Source organism: Ovis aries, chromosome 18 (genome assembly GCF_016772045.2).
Source record: "Ovis aries strain OAR_USU_Benz2616 breed Rambouillet chromosome 18, ARS-UI_Ramb_v3.0, whole genome shotgun sequence".
NCBI lineage: Eukaryota > Metazoa > Chordata > Mammalia > Artiodactyla > Bovidae > Ovis > Ovis aries.
Window position 1 is genome coordinate 31,656,007 of NC_056071.1, and position 14,836 is coordinate 31,670,842.

General features: G+C 38.8%; 1 protein-coding gene across 2 annotated transcripts in view; it reads left to right on the forward strand.

The window, feature by feature from the left end:
* The first annotated feature begins 1,318 nt into the window (after positions 1-1,318).
* The window catches only part of EDC3 (enhancer of mRNA decapping 3), a 54,903-nt gene continuing 41,385 nt past the window's right edge, over positions 1,319-14,836 (forward strand). The window contains exons 1-2 of one of the 2 annotated variants that reach the window (XM_012098695.4): positions 1,319-1,458; positions 9,813-9,863. The gene's annotated coding sequence lies outside the window, so the exon portion shown is untranslated. The remainder of the gene's footprint in view (positions 1,459-9,812; positions 9,864-14,836) is intronic. The other variant, XM_004017852.5, reaches the window with a different exon arrangement.

The following is a 14,836-nucleotide window of genomic DNA, read 5'->3' on the forward strand; positions in this document are numbered from 1 at the left end:
GTAGACTGCAGTCCATGGGGTAAGGCAGAGTCGGACACAACTGAAGCGACTTAGCAGCAGCAGTGCAAGGTGATGGGGATGCAAGAGTAGGCATAATATCCAACTGACCTCTGGGGTTACAGCAGTGTTTGCTACAGAGAACAAGATGAAAGGTTGATTCTCCTGTGCGTTTAAAAAATAACTTGGAGTGGATTATACTGAAGAGACGTAGCACATATGCATACCACCATAACCAAAGGGAGGCACAAGAGAATTAACAACCTTTTGTGTGTGTGTGTGGAATATCAATCATGGTCAGCAAATCTCATTAATTTCACAGTAACTGTTAGCTATTATTTCCAGAGAGGCACAGCTCCTTTGTAAAATGATAATAATAATTAAAAAGAAAAGGTAGAGCAAAGATTCAACTCTGAGTCTGATACACCAGGCGTTTCCAAACCTTGGTCTGCTAAGAATTGACTGGAAGAAACCTTTAAAATAACAGATGCCATGGACTCTCCAGACCTACTAAAACAGAATTTTTAGTGTCGGAGGAAGGAAAGGGACAGTTCTTGAAAACAGAAAAAAATTTAAAGTTCTTCGACTTATTTTGCATGAGCCAGATTTGGAACCCCTGCCCTCCTCTACGCTGCCTGCTCAAGCAGTGGTTCCTAAACCAGATGTCAGGCTTCAAGATGACCTTGGCAACTATAAACTTACTCATTACATTCAGTCTTGATCCTAAACGGCTGCTTTTTTCAAAATCAAGGCGACCGAGATTCTAAAATGCCACAGGAAGGAGAGTGGCACTTTCCCATGTACTGAGTACTAGGGGTGGCAGTGGGGAAAGGTATTCAAGCACAGTTTGGCTGACACTAAGCCCCAAACGAGCTGAAGCTGATAAACTTTGAAGATCAACCACGAAGGAAATTTTTTTCCTTTAATCCATCACGGGGATCTACTAATTGCATCCCACAGCTGCAACTGATCGAGGATAGGGGCCATGAGAACAGAGGCAGCCTCCTAGCCAAAGTCTTCCGCTCTGGTTCGGTGATTAGCATAAGAGGAACTGGCAGGAAAGTCGGAGCTTTCCATCAATGCTACGAGAGGGAAGACAGCTCCCCAGCAACCGAGCCTGGGACGCAGGCAGGACTCCAACTCGAACCCAGACTCCACCCGTATAGGTAGCCGGGGCACAGGGAACTAGGCCTAGCAGGCGCGGTTCTGGAAGGCCACACAGCTGGTCCTAGTAGTTATTGTTTCCAAATTCTCAAATTTCCCGGGCGCCCCGCCACCGGGTTCCGAAGCGTCGCGCCGGAAGTGACCTCACGACGGTGGCGTGGAGACGCAGGGCGCTTCCGGCGGCGGCCGTGGCTGTGGGGGTGGGTGTGAAGAAGACCCTTAGTTTCAGGGTCTTGCGGTGCTTCGAGGCAGGCTTGGTGTGGTGAACCGAGGAGGCGTAGGCTTGGAGGCGTAGAGGTAGGCGCGACGGGGGCCGGGTGGCTGGTGGGCGCTCGTGGGAGGGGTCTTCCAGGGTTGCCAGGGAGTTTGGTTTTAGGCTTCGTGGTTCCAGGCCTTGCAGACTTCTAGAGCGGAGGGTTCGAGATAGGGGCCGCTTCGGGTGCGCTGGGGCCCATTACTAGGACTTGCCTCCGGGGCATGGTTTGAGGTGGAGGTCGAGGGAACGGGACTCTCAGCAGTCGAGGAATTGTGGGAGGTGTGAGGCGTTAGCGGCCTAGGCTCTTAGTTTAGCTTTGTTAATGGCTCCTGCAGCCCACCCCCTCATTGCTCCCTGCCCCAGTTTCCTTTTGCACAGTGGAGAACGGTGGCAGGGAAGAACGCGAGTACCACATCCATGACAGATATCTGGGGGACGGAGATGAACTGGAGTCTGAGAGGAGAGGGTGGCTGAGAAATTAGTGATACCTGGCAGGGGGCAGCTTCTGCTATTCCTGGAGACTTACTTCCCCTTGATTCTTTACTGTTGTTAGTGAAAGTCTTAGTTTCTTATTATCGGTACTCTTTGTGTGATATTGGTTGAATTGATCAGTAATTGACTTGTTGAATGGTTCAAGTGTTTTGGTGTGGGGGAGGCATAGTCCTCACCTGCTTGGCCAGTTGGTTGTCAACAAACTTCCCAATTTCAGAGGTGGAAGGAGTCCAAACAGCCCTCTCCTGGCGTACCAGATGAGGATCTCGAGACCCAGATTGGTTTTGGTTCTCTTTCCTATGGGGTGGAGGAGCCTGGTGGGCTACAGTCCACCGGGTCGCAAAGAGTCGGACACGACTGAGCGACTTAACTTTCCTAGCCACAGACTAAACCGATTTCAGTTTGCGCTCTGTCAAATAAAGGTCTTAATCCCATCAAAACTTAAGTGATTGCCTCTGAGCAGGTCACTATTTCAGCTGGAAACCTGATGGAGTCTAGTCTTTTATTTATGAATGGAAGATTAAATGTACTGAGCACAGAATTCCTATTTTTTGGTTTCTCTGTACGAAATGGAAATGGTTACAAAAAACATAATTCTTTGAGTGCTAAGAATCTTTTGTTGAAGCCTTCTTGAGGACTGTGGGACTAATAGAGTGTCTCTAACTTTTTTGACCTGTGACCCACAGTTAATGTATTTTGCATTCTGACTCTTTGTGACCCCTGCATGCATAGAGTGTGTACACAGGAAACAAAAATTTGCCTTCTATGTGTGTGGTACCCTCTGACATTTTCTATTTCATTGAAAGGAAAAAAAAAAAGTTGATTGTAACTCACTAAACTGATTCTGACCTGTAATGGGTCTGACTGCTAAAGAACTGTAGTTTGAAAAACGCTGGACTAGAAAATGTTTAATTAAGATTCTTGAGAGTCCAGGATTCGTAAGTAATGCAAGGTGGAAAATACAGCATTTTTCTGTTATCAACTACAGGAGCAGGGTTATTAGAATTCTTCAATCAGAACAACAGGACATGACATCCATATTAGTATCCCAAAGGAGTACAGTATCTGTAATGATAATGTGTCCGAATTTTGGCAAGGCATTTGAGTCTTTTCTGGTGACCTGGTGGGTGAGATGGGGTGGGAGATTTGCCCTATTGTGGTTAAATTAGGTGACGGCATGACTTTGGGCATCTGTGTCTGTAGGGATTTGTTTTATGGATACAATTACAGCTGAGAATTTGGTGATCAGTGTTGAGGATCTGTCACTTTTTTATATGCAGTGTGTATTTGAAGCCTTATCTGAAGAGTGTTCTTATCAAATTTGTTGCCTAATGAAGTGAAGAGAGAAAGTATCATCTGGTTAATCTCATTTGCCCAGTGTAGTTTAATGAAATGGAAGGGTCATCATAAATTTAAGTAATTTAAACATTTAATTGAAAATGGTTTAGTATGTAATTTCTGTTAGGTTGTAAATATTGACTTTTGAGAAATAAATACAAAGTTTTCTAAATCTAATAGTAATTTGATGCTTTAAAAGTATATAGATAATCTTTTTTAGATATAAAAGCCCTCGAAGATATGGCTGTGTATAAATGGTGTATTACATTACCTGATTTTCAGATGTTAAGCCAGTCTTGTGTTCCTAGAATGGATTCTGTTGAATCTTGGTGTATCCTACTTTCTATATATTGCTGAATTCAATTTGCTGATATTAAAAATTTTTATGAGGAATATTGGTCTGAGGTATCCTCTTCCTGTGATGTCTTTGGACTGGACTCAGTATCAAGAGTAAAATTACCCTCATAATGTGAGTTGGAAAACGTTATTCTGCTGTCTTCTGAAAGAATTTATGTAGAATTGGTAATTATTTCTTTCTTTACGTTTGATAGAGTTTACCAGCAAAGTCCTCTGCGCCTGGGCTTTTTCGTGTGGGAAGATTTTAAAATTACTCATTCAATTTCTTTACTTGGTGTAAGTCTGTCTGGATTTTTTTTTTTTTTTAACTTTTTGAGTCAGTTTTGGTAGTTTTATCTTTCTGGGAATTTCTTATTTTCTTTTTTCTTTTTGAACTTGTATGCACCCCACAGAACTGTATCCTGAAACAGGAGTCAGCAAAGTTTTTCTGTAAAGGGCTTGCTGGTAGGCTTTGTGGGCCATGTGGTCTCCGTTAGTACTACTCAGTTCTCTCATTGACGTGCAGAAACAGCCACAGACAGTAAGCAGAGAGCTGTACTAGGTTCTGTTCCAATTCTGCTTTGTTAGCAGTGGGCCAGATTTGGTACATGGGTGTAGTTTTCTGACTCCTGTTTTAAAGTAATAAACTTTATGGTTGAAAGTCTTTATTTGCTATCTAGGCAGATCAGCTTCATGATAGAGTAGGGTGGAAGTTGATTCCCTTGCTTCCATGTCTTTGTGTACTCCTAAGGATGTGTGTATTCCACTTTGAAGATTGAGTCTTCATTTCCAAGATGTTGTAGAGGTAATTTAGGCATTTTTGTAGTTTTTCAGGTGAGACGGAAGGTGACCCTCGTAGTATAATTTTCTAGGGCCATAACTTGAATCCCCTATTTGGCCAGTATTCCTTCTGTGAAAAGGAGGTGTTTGTAGGACTTCGCTGGTGGCCCAGTGGTTAAGACTCTGCTCTTCCACTGCAGGGGGAATGAGTTTGATCCCTGGTCAGGGAACAGAAATCCTGCAAGCTGCCCCCCCCCACCCCCCGCCCAAAAAGGGAGACATTTGAAGTAAAATTTGGTATATGGTAAAAATTATATAGATTATCTCATTTAATCTTCACAGTGGTTCTATGAGATCGTTTAATTGGTATACAGTTGACTCTTGAACAGTTGGGGGCCAGGGCCTCCAACCGTCTGCAAAGTTGAAAATCTGAGACTAACCTATAGCTGGCCCTCCGTATACATGGTTCTTCTGTATCTGTGGTTCTGCATCTCACATTCAGGCAACTGCCCATCGTGTAGTACTGTTGTATTTGGTGAAGGAAATAGGTATTTTAAGTGGACCTGCACCATTCAAGCCCATGTTGTTCGAGGGTCAGCTCTACTTCCCATTTTATAATTGAGATAGTTGAGACTCAGATTAGGATAATTTGCTCATAATTCTGGCCTTTAATGTCTGACTTCAGAAGCCCGTGCCTTTTTCACTATGCTGCCTTTTGTGGAAGATAGGGACTTAGTACTAGGATTGTACTAGTAGATGTTTTCTTTCAAGATCTCTGTCATTTCCAAGCTTTTGATTCTATAGACACGTTTCTACATAGATACCTAGTTTTTCAGAAATCCATAACTAACCACTTATCCATAATTGTTGATTTAATTGTCCTTAGCCACTCCAATACTCTTGCCTGGAAAATCCCATGGACGGAGGAGCCTGGTGGGCTGCACTCCATGGGGTTGCTACTAATCGGACATGACTGAGCGACTTCACTTTCACTTTTCACTTTCATGCATTGGAAAAGGAAATGGCAACCCACTCCAGTGTTCTTGCCTGGAGAATCCCAGGGACGGCGGAACCTGGTGGGCTACCGTTTATGGGGTCGCACAGAGTCAGACACGACTGAAGTGACTTAGCAGCAGCAGCAGATCAAAGGATTGGATCTGAATGCTGAAGAACTCTGTCAGATGTGGATGAGATGGAAGTTTGTAGCTCTGTAATCAGCGATTTGCTTTTGAATCGTTTCTGACAGCTACTTTAATTGCATGATGAGTGGAAGACCATTTCGGTCTACCTGACTTTGTTATCTAAAGGCTTCTTACAAGAGAAATGATTTGGTAGCTTCTCATAGTGCGGCATTTGGTAGTCTGGAAATCCTAATAGCATTTGAGTAGAATCATCCTGTGTCTAGTGTGCTCAGTTGCTCAGTCGTGTCCAACTCATTGTGACCCATGGACTGTCGCCTGCCAGGCTCCTCTCTCCATGGAATTTTCCAGGTAAGAATACTGGACTGGGTTGCTGTTTCCTCCTCCAGGGGATCTTCCTAACCCAGGGATTGAACCTGTGTCTACTGCTTTGTAATATGTCCAGCATAAATGGGTACGTTTGTCCACTACAAAGTATATACAAAACTGTTTAATTCTCTATTCATAATGGCCCCCAAACTGGAAATAGTCCATCTTATCAGGACTACGATGGATAAATACATTGAGGCATAGTTATGTAATGGAATACTATATAGCCACTGAAAAGAATGAACTGCTGCTACATGCAACAGGGGTGACTCTCCCAGGTGTAACGTTGAGCAAAAGAAGGCAACACTTTGAGAGAACTTTTATGATTCCATTTATATGAAGTTCAAAAACAGGTAAATGACTCTTTTGTGATAGATATCAGAATAATGGCTACCTTTGTGGGAACACAGTGGAACCTTCTGGGGTGTTCAAAATACTGTGTCTTGATTTGGGTGTGTTCTCCCTTAGTGTGTTCATCTGATTAGAAATCCCCATGTTGGCACTCCACTTGTTTTAGATTTACTGTTTCCAGTTAATAAAGAAATTTTCTTTAAAACTATTAAAAATCCTACTTATTAGTTATTATTGACAAAATATAAACTTGTATGTGTAGTATCAGTGTCTTAAAGATATATGTTGAATGGAGAAGTAGAAGTCTTTTCCCATCTAATTGATTTCTGGCATTTCTTACGGCCAGTTGCAGCTTTTCGTTTTGCATCAATCTAAAGTAATCATCAAAGTAGGATTATGATGAAGTATAAATGATAGGAAAGGAACTTCATATTTTGTGGCATTAAGTAGACACAGGTCAATCAGGAAAGGGAAAATAAGCATAAAATCATGGCTGTTTTGTGCCTTTTTCTGTCATCAGTGTCGTGGAAATTGTGTTGCACTGGAAATTCACTTGATTTCTTAAATTCCTTGAGATAAATTGATAATTGTTGCAACTCAGTGATGAGTATGTGGGGTTCATTATGCTGTTCTGTCTATCTTTGTATATGTTTGGAATACTCTGTAGTAAAAAAAAAAAAATTATGGATGAGCCTGCTAATGCATTGTGTCTTTTATTGTCTGTTCTGTCAGCACAGTTTTGTGATACTTGCTCAGTTAAGTAATAGAGAACTACTGGAGTTTGTCTTTAGGTTTTTGTGTTTCTAATGAGACACTCTTTTTTTTTTTTTTTAACTGAAGGAGTGCTTTTTATGCTCCTTTAAATATATTTCTACTGTTTTTCTTTTTTTAGGCTTATGTTTCATGTAGATATATTTCTGAAATTAATATTTGAAAACTGTTTAAAATGTTATTCTATTTCTTTTCTATTTTTTGTGGAACAGCTAAGCCAGTGTTTCATTTTATGCTTAATATTGTTTGTTATTGTTTAGTCGCTAAGTTTTGTCTGACTATTTGCAACTCCATGGACTGTATCCTCTCAGGCTCCTCTGTCCATGGGATTTCCCAGGCAAGAATACTCGAGTGAGTCGCCATTTCCTTCTCCAGGGGATCTTACTGACATAGGGGTCAACCTCGGGTCTGGTGCATTGGCAGGCAGGTTCTTTACCGCTAAGCACCGGGAAGCCCCTATGTCACCTGCTGTTTGCTGACTTCCCTTTGTGTGTAGAACAGTGTTAGGTTTCATATCTTACATAGAATTTCACATAGAATATGCTTAGGGATATTGTGTTTTTGGAACCATTTCTAAGGAGAGCTAAGGCATTTAGATAACTCTAGATTTTGAGTGATTAACTTCTGTTAGGTTCATTATGTCTCCTTTGATTGAATTACTATTTACTGAGTTCCTCTTCCATTCTAGAGGCAATCTTATTGTCTGAACAAAACAGACAAGGTCCCTTGCCCTCGTGGAGCTTACATTCTGTTGGGGTGACACATACAATATAAATAAGATAATTCATGTGGTGAGTCATTTTGAAATTATAACAGAAAGTGTTGGAGAGTGATAGGGAGTTTAGCCACATTAAATTGGGTAGCCAGGGAAGGCCTCTTTAGTGTGGTGACATTTTCGAAGGTAACTGAAAGACAAGATAGAACTAGCCATTCGTATAACTGAGGAAAGAGTGTTCTGAAAATACCTGGTGCAGAATTTTGGAGAGAACAAGCTTGATGTATTTGAGGAACAGTGATAAGGTCAGTTTGTCTGGAGAACAGGGAAAAGGAGTGGTGAGAGATGAAGCTGTCTGTAGAGGTTAGTAGAAATGGGATTGTGTAGGGCTTGCAGTCTGTGGAAAGGAGGTTAAGCAGAATCATGACAACTGATTTACATTTTAAAATTTACTCTGGCTGCAGTGTAGAGAAAGAATTAGAGGGGCAGAAGTCGAGGCAGAGATATAACGGGACTGCTGCAATTGTGAGATGATAGTGACTTAGAGTAGGTAAGTGGCAGTGGAGGTGGAGAGAGATGGACTTATCTTTGAAGTAGTGACGATAGGGCTTATTGATGAATTGAATGTATGGGATGAAGGACAAGAAAGGAATCAAGAAGACTCCTGACTTTTTTCCCCTTTGTCTAAGCAGTATAGTGTATGTTGATGCCATTTATTGAGATGGGAAAAGCTTGAGGCTCAGTCGCTAAGTTGTGTCCAACTTTTGGTGACCCCCAAGGACTGTTAGCCGGCCAGGCTCCTCTGTCCAGAGGATTTTTCCAGGCAAGAATACTGGAGTGGGTAACCATTTCCTCCTCCAAGGGCTCTTCCCAACCCAGGGATCTAACCCACATGTTCTCCCTTGGCAGGTGGATTCTTTACTTCTGAGCCACCTGAAAAGCCGTGAGAAAAGCTTGGGAAGGAACAAATTGGGGGATGTTGAGTGTTAGGCTAAAGAAATTAAGAATTCTGTTTTGGACATTTATGAGATGCCTAATAGAAATCTTTGCGGGCATTGTCCAGTGTGTGAGTTTTCATCTTTATGTTTTATAGAAAACCTTTCTGGGAAATTAATCTCTTCTTATTGAAGGAATGACTAAATATTCTGTGTCATACTATACTGGTTATGTTGGCTGCATGTAGTTTTCCTCCTTTTTTAAAAAAATTAAGATACAGCTTGCATACAATAATAATGCACAGATGTTAAATGCCCAATTCAGTAAATTTTGCTAGATGTGTACATCCTTGTAACTACTGCATCAGTAAAAACAAAGAACATTTTCTTTACTCCATGAGTCCCTCTGCCTCTTTCTAGTCAATTTTCCGACCTATAGGTGGACGACTTCGGATTTTTCTCACTATAGTTACTCTTGTAGAAATTCTTATAAATAGGCTCATATAAATGTATCTTTGTGACTTTCAGTTTTTGAGTATCATCAACCTTGTATTAGTAGCATAAGTAGTTTGTTCTTTTTTATTGTTAAGTGGTGTTCTGTGGTATAATTAATACCATGATTTGTTTCCTCTCTCCTCGTTTCCAGTTTTTGACTGTTATAAAGGTACTTTGTACGCTTGTATACAAGTCTTTTTGTTAATATATGTTTTTATTTCTCCTGGGTAAATCCTAGACAGGAAATTTTGGGTCACAGATATATATTTAACATTATAAGAAACTGCTGACCTCTCTTCCAGAGTGCTTGTATCGTTTTACACTATCAGCAGTTAAGAGTTGTTCCAGTGCTTTGCATTATCACAGACATTTGGCGCTTTCATTTTTGATCTGTAGTAGTGGATATAATATCTATGGTGGTCTTTTCCCAATCTAATACTTTTTAAAATTGTGGTAAAGTATACGTTTTATCATTTGTATGATAAAGTATACATTTTATCATTTACATACAAATGATAAAATGTATCATTTTAACAGTTTTTAAGTGTACAGTTCAGTGGCATTGAGTGCACTCACATTGTCATGCAGTCATTACCATCATGAACTTTTTTGTCATATCAAACTGAAACTTTGTACCTTTGAAATAGTAACACTTCATTTCTGTGCTCTCCCAGGCCCTGGAAACCTTTCTGCCCCTGTGAGGTTGACTGTTCTAGAGACCTCATGTAAGTGGAATCATACAAGATATGTCCTTCTGTGTCTTACTTCATTTTCACTTAATGTCTTCAAGGTTCATTTATGTTGTAACATACATCAAAACCTTCCTTTTTAAAGACCGAATGATACTCCATTTTTATGGAGTGTTTATGCATTCATCCATCTTGGACATTTGGGTGTCTCATTATGTTTCAGTTCACATTTCCCTGATAATTAATGATGCTGAACAGCTTTTCATATGTTTATTGACTATTCACATAGCTTCTTTTGCCTGCTTTAAGAAACTGATGTTTTTTTTCTATTTATTTGTAAATATTCCTTATGTATTCTGGATCCTATCTATTGGGAATATTTTCTCCTTAACTGTGACTTTCCTTTTCTTTTTTTCTTTTCTTGTTTTGGTGTGGTTATAATAGAGGGCAGAAACATCTTTTTGCCATCATAAATCTGGGAGTTTTCTTGAAATTCTTGATCTTTGGAGGTAGCCTTCATTGGGATGATGTTGAAATGGGGCTAGATTATATGGAATACCTCCCTAAATTTTTTTTTTACAGTACCTTTGTTTTAAATGTATGATTATCTTAACCCATCCAGAGCATGATTCGGTTTGAAAAAAAATTGAAAATGATTTGTTTTGGAGAAAAGATAGTTTTCTACTATGGTGTATTGTAATCAAATCTAGGTGGTTTTACATTTTGACTGACTGAGGCTTTATCTTGAGAAAACTATTCAAGATAAGCACTGAATGAAATTGATCATTGTTGCATTAACTATAATTGTGAAAAACGGAATTATCTAAATTCCACTGAGGAAAAAACTGCTATGTGAATGCAGTGGAATAGCACATACACATGGAGAATATGCTATTTTACTAAGAAGCTGCCTTTATGCTCTGATTATAAGTGTGTAAATATCCATTTTAATCTCTCTGTTGTAAATTCCCCATCTGTAAAATGGGTTAGTAAAGTAATCATCTCATAGGGTTGTCATGAAGATTGAAGGCCCCTAAAGAAGGCCCTTAAAGTTTTAACTCAGTCCTGAGACATAGTAAATGAGCAATAAATACTAGCTGCTGCTATTGTTACATAATATGATGGTATGTGTGTAAAGGTTGTGGGATTACATGTGTTCCATTCACCTTTTATTTTATTAAGGGTGATTTCCCCCCATCCCTTTCTGTTACCTATTACTATATTAAATCATTACCAAATTCAGGCCATCACCTATATCAGTCTTGGTCTTGAATCTCAACTTTTTCCCTTCTCCATTGCTTCTACCTATTCCAGCTTACCACTGTCTCTTAAATAGACTGCTCTAGTTGCCTCCCAGCGTCTTTGTTTTTGACACGTCTTCCAATTTGTATTCTTTAATGATGATTTTTGATGAGCAGGACTTTTAAATTTTGATGAAATCTAATTCATCAGATTTTTTTTCTTTTATGATTAGTACTGTGTATTTCAGTTTTGTCTAAGAAATCTTTCTCTACTGTAAGGTCACTTAGATGTTCTGTTGTTTTGTTTTTTTTTTTCCCCTCAGTAGCTTTAGTTTTAACTTTTATATTATAATGAAAGTGAAGTCGCTCAGTCATGTCCGACTCTGTGACCCTGTGGACTGTAGTCCACCAGGCTCTTCCATCCATGGGATTCTCTGGGCAAGAGTACTGGAGTGGGTTGCCATTTCCTTCTCCAACTTTTATATTTAGATAGTTTATTTTGAATTAATTTTTTGTATCTGGTATGGGATAGGAATAGAAAGATATTTTTTCTCATATATATCCAGTTGGTCTAGCACCATTTATTAAAAAATACTTTTTGATTTCTCCATTGATTTATGTTGATACCTTGTGATCAGAAGTCAGTTAACCATGTTTGTGTAGGTCTGTTTCTAAACTCTGTTCGGTTCGTCTGGTTATCTCCTCACACCAGTACCACATTGATTTCTATAGTTTTATAGTAAAACTTGAAATAAGATAGTGTAAAACAACTGCCTTTGGTTTTCTTTTATATGATTGTTTTGGCTGTTCTAAGTATTTTGCATTTCCATATAGATTTTAGGACCAGTTTTCCAGTTTCTCCAAAAAGGCCAACTGGGATCTTTATTTATATTTGATCTGCAGACCAACTTGAGGAGACTTGACAACATTAAGCTCTTCAGTCTGTGAATGTGTACATCTCTCCATTTATTTAGATCTTCTCTTCCTGTTTCTCAGCAATCTTTTGTAGTTTTTATCATAGAGGTCCAGCACATTTTTCATTAGATATGTTCCTAAGTTTTTGTGTTTTTTAGCGCTATTTTAAATAGTATTTTAAAGTTTTATTTTTGGTTGGTTGTTGCTATTATATAAAATACAGTTGTTTATTTTATATTGAGCATGTATCCTGTGATCTTGCTAAAGTCATGCTCAGTTGCTTCAGTTGTGTCCGACTCTTTGTGACCCCGTGGACTGTAGCCCGCCAGGCTCATCTGCCCATGGGATTCTCCAGGCAAGAATACTGGAGTGGGTTGCCACATCCCCCTCCGGGGAGGGGGATCTTCCAGACCCAGGGATCGAACCTGTGTCTCTTAAGTCTCCTGCACTGGCAGGCAGTTCTTTACCACTAGCGCCACCTGGGAAGCCCTGCTAAAGTTTCATACTAGTAGGGTTTCTTGGGAGGGGTTACATTCCCTAGGGTTCTCTACATGCACAGTCAACAATAAAGTTTACAAATAAAAACAACTTTACATCTTCATTTCCAGTATTTATGCTTTTTATTTCTTTTTCTTACTGCAGTAGCTAATACCTATAATATAATGTTGAATAAGAAGTAGAGCTGGTGAGAGTTGATATTCTTGTCTTGTCCCAGTCTTCGGGGGAAAGAATTCATTGTTTCACCATTAATATGATGTTATCTATAATTGTTTTATAGATGCTGCTGCTCCTTTTTTATATCATGGATGATGTTGAATTTTGTCAGATTATCTTTCTGCATTTGTTGATGTGATCATACATAATTTCCCATTTGCTTCGTTAATGTGGTAGAAGACATTGATTTTTTTTTTTTTTTTACCTTTTTGTTTGAGATAGCTGTAGATCCATATGTCCTTATAAGAAATAATAGAGAGATTCCATATATCCTGCCTGGTTTTCCCTATTGGTAACATCTTTCAAAACAATAGTACAGTGTCACTACCAGGAGATTGGCATCATGTGGTCAAGAGGCAGAATGTTTCCCTAACCACAGGGATCCCTCATGTTGCTCATTTATAGCCATCCCTGTTTTCCTTGTGTCTCTGGCCCTTCTCTCACTCCTGGGAACCACTCTTCTCTTCTCCGTTTCTATAGCTGTCATTTCAAGAATATTACACAAATGGAATCATAAAGAATGTAATCCTTGGGGGTTGGCTTTTTTCACTTTTTCTCCATACTACGGTTTGTGTTTAACCTTTGACACGTGGAAAGTCATCTAGCCTGTTCCAGTTTGAGGCTATTAGAAGTAAACCTGATATAAACATTCAAGTACAGGTTTTTTTGTGAGTTAAGTCTTCCACTCTCTGAGATAAATGACCAGTCGTTCAACTGCTAGGTCATGTGAGTTGCGTGTTTAGGTTTTTTTTTTTAATAGCCTCCATTTTGGCTATTTATTTATTTTTTGGCTGCACTGGGTCTTTGTTGCTGCATGCAGGCTTTCTGTGGTTGCACTGTGCTGGCTTAGAAGTTGTGGAGATGAGCTTAATTGCCCCACAGCATGTGGAATCCTCCTGGACCAGGCATCAAACTTGTGTCCCCTGCATTGGCAGGCAGATTCTTAACCGCTGGACCACCAGAGATGTCTGCTTTTTTTTTTTTTAATAAAAAAATGGCTTCAGCATTTAGTACTTCCATCAGCTGTGTATGAATATATGAGTATGTATGAATGTATGAGTTATTTAATTTTTCCACATCCTTATTTGTACTTGGTGTTGTCAGTGTGTTTTATTTTAGCTGTTCTAGTGGGCATGTAGTGTGTCATTGTGGTTTTAGCTTACATTTCCCTAGTGGTTAATGTAGTGATGTTGAACATCTTTTCATGGACTTATTTGCCATCTGTTTAGTTCTTTGTTGAAATGTCTTTTGTGTCTTTTGCCCACTATGGATTGGATTTTTTTTTTCCATCACTGAGTTTTGAGAGTTCTATTTATGTATTCTAGATACTGGTCATTAGTCTTTGTCATATATATGATTTGTAAATTTTTTTTTCCAGTCTGTAACTTTTTTAAAAAAGCCGGATCCTTTTGCAGTATGAAAGTTTTTCATTTTCAAGAAGTCTGATCAGTTTCTCCTTAATAGGTCATGCTTTTGGTGTCCAGTTGAAGAAGTCATTGCTTCACCCTAGATCCTGAAGGCTTACTCTTATGTTTTTCCTAAAAGTTTTATAGTTTGACATTTTACGTTTAAGTCTATGACCCATTTTGATTAAATGTGTATATAAATTATGAAACTTATATCAGGGTTGATTTTCTACTAATGAATATCCATTACCATTTGTCTTAACAACTGAAGCAAGGTATATGGTATTTGTATTCTTTCATTGGAAATACAAAGCCTGATAAGATTATTAAACTCAGTATCTAGATTATTTTATTTTTAAAAATACTTGTTTTGCTGCTTGATTCAGTATAGAAGATTGTATTAATTCTCTTCTATTGACTTTAAAAATTCTTGAATATTTTATATACTTGTTTTATATTCTATATTATGTTTTGACATAATCATATTACCTAAATGGAAAATTATAGCAGTATATTATTATTAGTGAGTTGTACCCTCAGTGATAATATATATTGTTTAGGCATGAATTAACTCTTTTAATGTTTTTGCCTTAATCTTTTATCTGATGTTTTTACTGCAGCCCTTTCATTTCTTTTATTTATATAATTTGTTCAACTTAAAAAAATTTATTTACAGTTGATTTATAGTGTGTTGATTTTTGCTGTACAGCAAAATGATTCAGTCATATATACA